This window comes from Microtus pennsylvanicus, chromosome 22 (genome assembly GCF_037038515.1).
Source record: "Microtus pennsylvanicus isolate mMicPen1 chromosome 22, mMicPen1.hap1, whole genome shotgun sequence".
Lineage (NCBI taxonomy): Eukaryota > Metazoa > Chordata > Mammalia > Rodentia > Cricetidae > Microtus > Microtus pennsylvanicus.
In genome coordinates, this window is record NC_134600.1 from 13,613,428 (window position 1) to 13,620,670 (window position 7,243).

Below are 7,243 nucleotides of genomic sequence, written 5' to 3' on the forward strand. Positions count from 1 at the left end.
AGGGAAAGTGTAATTCACACTGAATCCCCTGGAGTGAGTTCTTTCTGCTACAAAAACATGCAAAGAAAGACACTCAAGACAGAAAAAGAAACAAAAAAGCAAACAATAGTTCACCAGAAAATCTTGAGGAGCAGGAGCCCCTAGGAAAGAAAGGCAGACTTTGACTAGACCTGAAAGGACAGGAGAAGGCAGGCAGGGTCTGCAAAAGGCAGGGAGAAAATGAGGGAAGGAAACAAGCTGAACAGATTGGTGCCCTTCCAGAGCTCTGGTTGAAAAAATGCCCTCCAACCACCCATGCCCACCTACCCTTGAGCAGGCCCAAAGAGAATGAGGTGGATCAGGCAAACAGGGAGCAGGTTGCACATTTAAGAAGTGTCTATATTGAATCTCCAGAGGGAACATGTCACCACTGCCCCAGTCCCTGGGCCTGGCCTACTACACAGAGTAGGTCCCTCCTCAGTTAGTTATGGGATTCTCCCCCTTCCACAGTATATCTTTTTTAAAAAATATTTTTCCATCTTCTGTCTTTCTTTTCTTTTAACTTTTTTTTTATCCCAGAATCAAGATTGGGAGCTGCTGTAATTGGCAGTTCATGCACGGTATTGGGCATATTGGAAACCCATCTGTTGTGCTGATGGGAATCACCTAAATCTGTCTCCCTCTAAATGGGGAATCATCTAAAGCTAGGGAATTCCTCGCTGACTCTTTGTCTAAGAATTCTACATAGGCAAACCCTTTGGCAAGACCACTGAATTTGGCACAGACTGTAGTAACATGTTTGGCTGAACCACATCCATGAAAGTGAGCTTCCACCTCTTCTGCTGTTGCACCATGGTCCACATTGCCAACATAGATGGAACTGCATCAGCCTCCATCTTCTCCTCAAGAGATGAGATCACTGAGCCAGCATTGCCTGGGGTTGTACTCTTCTTCATCTTCTTCTCTACCTCATTTTGTAGCTTGTTTAACTTCTCATCCTCTTCCTCTATCTCCCTGACTCCCGGAACCTTTGATCACATCTATGTCTGGACCCTCAATTATGCTATCCCTGGGGTTCACCTTAAGTAGTACTGGCTCTTCTTCCTGCTTCTGGCTGCCAGGGAGTCCCCAGGTGTGCCCAGAACCTGGAGAGGGGGCACAGGATCAGTGCTCTTTGGGAAGGTTGTTCCCATGGTCCCCTGCACCCCTGGCTCTCTCCCTCTCAGGCTCCCCAAAGTCCCCGGGCCCACTGCTCAGGCACGAATCTCCAACCACCTGCTTCCCCCACTGCCCCTTAAATCATTTTTCTAGGTTGTTTGGGATTGGGCATCAGTGGAGCAGCATTTATCTGAAACCAGAAGAAAACACAAGGGGCTGGGGAGCCATCACAATAGATCTCCTCTGTTTGCAAAGAGAGCAACTATATCATGAGGTTTCTGTCTTTGGAAGATGTATCACTAATTGGAGGTCAGAAACAACAGTTTTGTTGTTTTTTTGGTTTCTTTTTTTTTGTTGGTTTTTCGAGACAGGGTTTCTCTGTGGCTTTGGAGCCTGTTCTGGAACAAGCTCTTTAGACCATGCTGGCCTCAAACTCACAGAGATCCGCCTATCTCTGCCTCTACATTGCTGGGATTAAAGGCATGTGCCACCACCGCCCAGCCAGAAACAACAGTTTAAGTGTTACTTTGATATAACTTTTTGAAAGTTGTGCAGTTTGTATTTATTTAATTTCTTTTTTTTAAAGATTTATTTATTTATTATGCATACAACATTCTGCCTCCATGTATGCCCACATGCCAGAGGAGGGCACCAGATCTCATTATGGATATTTGTGAGCCACCAAGTTGTTGCTGGGAATTGAACTCATGACCTCTGGAAGAGCAGCCAGTGCTCTTAACCTCTGAGCCATCTCTCCAGCCCAGTGTTTATTTAATTTCTGTACACATACAATCAAACGTAGCTGGGTAACATTGGTCAAGATCACACTTTTCCTTGCCTAAGTTTTCTTTGGTCTTTTGATTAAAAGTTGACTATAGATTTCTGCATCTCCTTTTGCCTTTTTATATCCTTCCCCTTAATGCTTTCACAAAAATTGTGCACATTTTTTATTTATGTTTAATTGTGGAAAGTATAGAAGTCATACATGATTTTTTACACTACTTTTTCTGTAATCTGACTGTAATCTACATATATTATTAGTTATCTTTAAAATAATGGACCTTCATCAATTTTATTCAGAAAATTTGTAATTTTATCAGGTCATTATTGTTTTTTGGAAAGTTTATGTTGAAAGACTGCTTTCATTCATCTTTTATGCCTGCTTCTTTCCATTTCCTGGCATTTCTATGTTTTCCAGTTGTTGCTATCTTCATGTTTGAATCTTTGCTACTTAAGTGTTGGTATAATCAATACATAATCCCTTGAGCTTTCTGAGTGTTTCCACTGTAAATATTGGTTTATTATCAGTTGTCCAGTTATAAATTGTTGGGCAAAGCTATTTGTATTCATTTAATGGTAAAAACTTATCGTACACAAAATCATAATTTTTATAGATCGTCTTCATAAGAGTCATCTTTTTCTTTTTTATGTTTTGTTTTTCTTGTTTTTATTAATCTGAGAAAGACTTGACTTACTGGATAAAAGCTTTTATGTGTCTGGGCAGGTGGATCCGCACATATTCTTTATGTGGATGACCTGAATTCAAATACCTACATGCTAGTTGATAGGTTAATTGTTGAAGCCCATGTGGGTCCAACACAGATAATTATTTTCCCTAACTGGACTGGAATGGAGTCACGAGGAAAGATCAGACGCAATTTACAGGGTCATCCTTGTAGGGCAAGATCTCTGGAAGATCTCTTTTTGTTTATTATTGAGTGGGAAAACAACATTAGGCTATCTCCTAGGCAACCAGGTGAATGGGCTTTTAGTCAGGTTCTCACCTAAGTGTATGCTAGCTGTCTAGCAGGCCATGAATTAGCATCTCTATAAGACTTCCTCCAAATTACCAAGAAATAGGCAACAAACATTATGAACAGTTTCAGCCAATACCTCTCCTCAGGAAATCTACATTTGTAACAAAAGAAGAGAGGAACTATACATTCTTGCTATTGTTATGCAGAGACAACTTGTCTGCTGAGCTACGTGATCAGCTCATACCAGGCCTATGGCTTTTATGCTTGGCTGCTACACCATACAGAAATATGGGCCTACAGTTAACAAATCTCTAATATTTCCAATTCAGCAACCTTCCTTTCTGTATGTCACCTGTTTGTGTGTGTATGTATGTATGTGTCTGTGTGTGTGTATGATATTCTCTGTCATGCACAAACACACAAAAATATCAGTAACCTTATTTTCAAAAGTGCTTGGAACTTATAGAGCAGATGGAGTAAAGCAAGTTGCTTTACATGTACACTGATTCTTTAAAAAGTTGTTCTCTTGAAATTCCATTTAAAAAAATTTCATTTCCTCACTGTGGTGCAGACTTGGATTCAATCACCAATTGTAAGAAACAACATGGTAGTGATCCTAACATACATCATTTTATTATCATAAGAGAATGAGATGCTTTCAGTAATCAAAACTATTTTCTGTAAAGTAAAAACATCAGAAGACATCAAGAGAATATTGTAAATTTGGTGAAACAGTCAACCCATTTTCTATTATTGGTAAAGGAGAGAACAGGAGCTGGGCAGTGGTGGCACACACCTTTAATCCCAGCACTCGGGGAGCAGAGGCAGGCGGATCTCTGCTAGTTCGAGACCAGCCTGGTCTACAAGAGCTAGTTCCAGGACAGGCTCCAAACCCCAGAGAAACGCTGGCTCGAAAAACCACAAAAAAAAAGAAACATATATATGTATATATATTTGTCTTTGTCATTTCTTTTGTCAATAGTGTCATCTATATTGCTGATTTTGTGAACTATAATTTCATCGTATCAGTCATTGTCTTTGAAAATGATGGACCTTCACCATTTTGTACTCAGAATATTTCTTATACTCTTTGGTGATAAACAGTTGTACATTTCTCTTCTTGATCTCATATGCTTGCTTCTAATTATTTAATTTTATTTTTTCATTTATATTTTAATAATAAAGCTTGCCTGATGATCATAATGTAAAACAGATGCCATGGCCAGCCTTACACCACAGGCAAGTCTGACACACCCCTTTAATCCCAGTAGTCACACTAGTTTGTTGTAGAGTCAAATGCTGGTGTCTCATATCTTTAATCCCATCACTAAGGAGTTGCAGATAGGAAGTGACATGTCTGGACAGAGAGAGGAATATAAGGTGGTACGAGAGAGGAGCTGAGGGTTGAGTCTTTGTAGAAACAGCATTCAGTCTGAGGACTTACAGAGACAGGATACCCCATTTAATCAGTCTAGCAAAATTCACCTAGGGGTTCCCTTGGAGGGGATGCCGAGGCTTAGGAAAAGTTAGATTAAGAGAAATGAAGACAGGATCATAGGTTAGACCTAGAGGAGAAAGGTCAATAGAAAACAGCCTGAGTTTATTTCTCAGCCAGCATATATACTAAATATAGCCAAATGGCAGATCAAAAAGCAGTACAGCCAGCTCCCCACCTCCCTGCACTGTGCTTGGAGGCAGCTCAAACCTGTGCATTATCTGATTCAGCTAAGCAGCTTCTAATCACTAACAAAGAGTACCCTTGGCTGGCCTGCATAAGCCCAAATCTTAATAGAAAAAATGCACTCTTTCAGTTGTGCAAAATGCTTTTTCTCTTGGCTAACGCAGATGTTATTCACAGCCCTCAAGTTTACTGGAAGAAGCACAGCAGGCATGCTTGAACTCAAAAGGCTTCCTTAAGTCTGAAATGACTCAGGATGATCATTATGATTATTAATATTATGGCAAAAGAGATATTTGTTGTTAATCTCCCCCAAGAAATTACTGCAAGCACTTTGCCAGTGTTTACTTGCTGTCCATTATGATTCAATTTTAACATTAGTAAAACAGTCTATAATTTAACCTTGGTCAATTCTTGCTAATAGATGATGTTTCAATTTTCTTTTTAATATCAACTCAGATTTTTTCCACATAAATTTATAGCTTTTTGTCTGTTTATGTGCGAAAAATATTGATTTTAAAATAATATCTTTCGGGGGCTGGAGAGATGGCTCAGCGGTTAAGAGCACCGACTGCTCTTCCAGAGGTCCCGAGTTCGATTCCCAGCACCCATATGGTAGCTCACAACTGTCTATAATTCTAGTTCCAGGGGACCCAACACCCATGGCAAATCACCAATGCACATAAATAAATAAATATAAAAAAAAATAAAATAATATTTTTCCTCTGCTGTAAAATTCCTATAGGGGAATGCGTAGAGGTTAAAATGCCTAAAATGAAGACAATGAGGTGGTGGCTCATGCCTTTAATCCCAGCACTTGGATGGCAGAGGCAGGTGGAGTTTGAGGCCAGCCTGGTCTACAAGAGCTACTTCCAGTACATGTTCCAAGGCTACAGAGAAACCCTGTATCAAGAAAAATGTCTTGAATGTAACCAAACTTCAGATCCAAACCATCCATATGTGCGTCCTATAATTTTATTTCCACTAATCCAATTTTTTTCTCTGCTTTAGATGATAATTCTCTTTGACTATTTAAATCTTTGTCACCCTTTATAGTTTGGTTCTAATTACTGTTTTGAAATTTTTACCCAAAGAGTGGACTATAGATGGTAAATGCCTTGCAGCAATTTCAGAAAATTATTAAGATTCCACAAATAATCTCTCCTAATTTTTAAATTTAGGGCTCAAATTTTTGTAAAAGCATTTTACATGCTGAATAATTAATAGATTCTCCTTTTTGTATATTTTCAGAATATTTTGTAAATTTTTAATCCCCAAGGAGACAAAGTTTGCTTTACTTCAGCAAACATTTTCTCTAAAGTATGTTCAGTTGAATCATCTAATAAAATTCTGTATAATGTTGAAAACAAAGCTTACTTGAGTATAATTTCAATTATATTAAGTAACAAACTACTAACCTGCAGTACTTTATATCCTAATTCGTTTATGATAAAACTTTTGAGGACCAGAAATTTTCATTGCATGTTTAAGTGAATGGTATTAGGTAAAATATCTTGAGTAAGAATATAATATCATAGACAGTATGTTGTAACAAAAATAATGTCAAGTTTGTATCAAAAGGAAGCATCCATATCTATATCAATGTAAAATGTATAAATAAGTAGTTACTTTTAAAATTAGGAAAAATTTTCACTGCTCTTAATATCTATTTTTGTCTCTATTGTACATGGCATTGAATATGTATGTCTGTATATGTCTATATAAATAATGTGTAAGTCTTCCACGATGAACAATGTATTTTCCTGCAGTAATTTTTAAATTTCCAGGAAGAAGATGGGGCCCCACAACAAGTCAAATTGCTTGTTATCATTACATCAGGATGATAATAGCACTACTATAAGATCTGTTTTGAGTACCAGATGCTCAAGATGGTTCCATCTTAGTTAGCTGAAATGGTACCCTTTTTACAATGTTCTGGATTGACCTTCTTATAGGAAGCTCAGAAAAACCTTACCAAATAGTCAGACTATTTGCAATTATACCAGACAGTAATCTTGGAACTTAACCATCATTTTACTTTCACAGGATCCTAAAGAAAGAACATCGCCCCCATGACAGCTAGAAGTAATTCTAAAAGACTTCCTCTCCTCTCCCAACAAAGTTTGTCCTCAGGGTTAGGGACATCATTTAGGGGTTGGTTATAATTGGTATAGGATTTTGGGTTGGAGGGGAAATTTTATTTTTTTGGTTTTTCAAGACAGGGTTTCTCTGTGATTTTGGAGCCTGTCCTGGAACTAGCTCTTGTAGAACAGGCTGGTCTCAAACTCACAGAGATCCACCTGCCTCTGCCTCCCAAGTGCTGGGAATAAAGGCATGCACCCCCACCGCCCAGCTAGAAGGGAAATTTTAAAGGCTCGGGGATCTCTTTCAAAAAAAATGTGAAAATTGGATGAAATAATAGATTATTCTGAGCTTACACACACTAATAATAAGGAGTAATAGAGTAAATGCTTGTGAGGTATAATTTATAGGCAATTGCATTTGTATTGATTTTTTTTTTGACTTTTCAAGACAGGGTTTTCCCGTGGCTTTTGATTCCTGTCCTGGAACTAGCTCTTGTAGACCAGGCTGGCCTCGAACTCACAGAGATCATCCTGACTGTGCCTCCTGAGTGCTGGGATTAAAGGAGTGCACCACCACCCACCAGCCA

The 7,243-nt window shown here is 38.6% G+C and overlaps 1 pseudogene; it reads right to left on the reverse strand.

Moving 5' to 3' along the window:
• Positions 1-464: 464 nt before the first annotated feature.
• Positions 465-4,786, reverse strand: LOC142840075 (polyadenylate-binding protein 2 pseudogene; annotated as a pseudogene).
• Between the last annotated feature and the right edge of the window lie 2,457 nt (positions 4,787-7,243).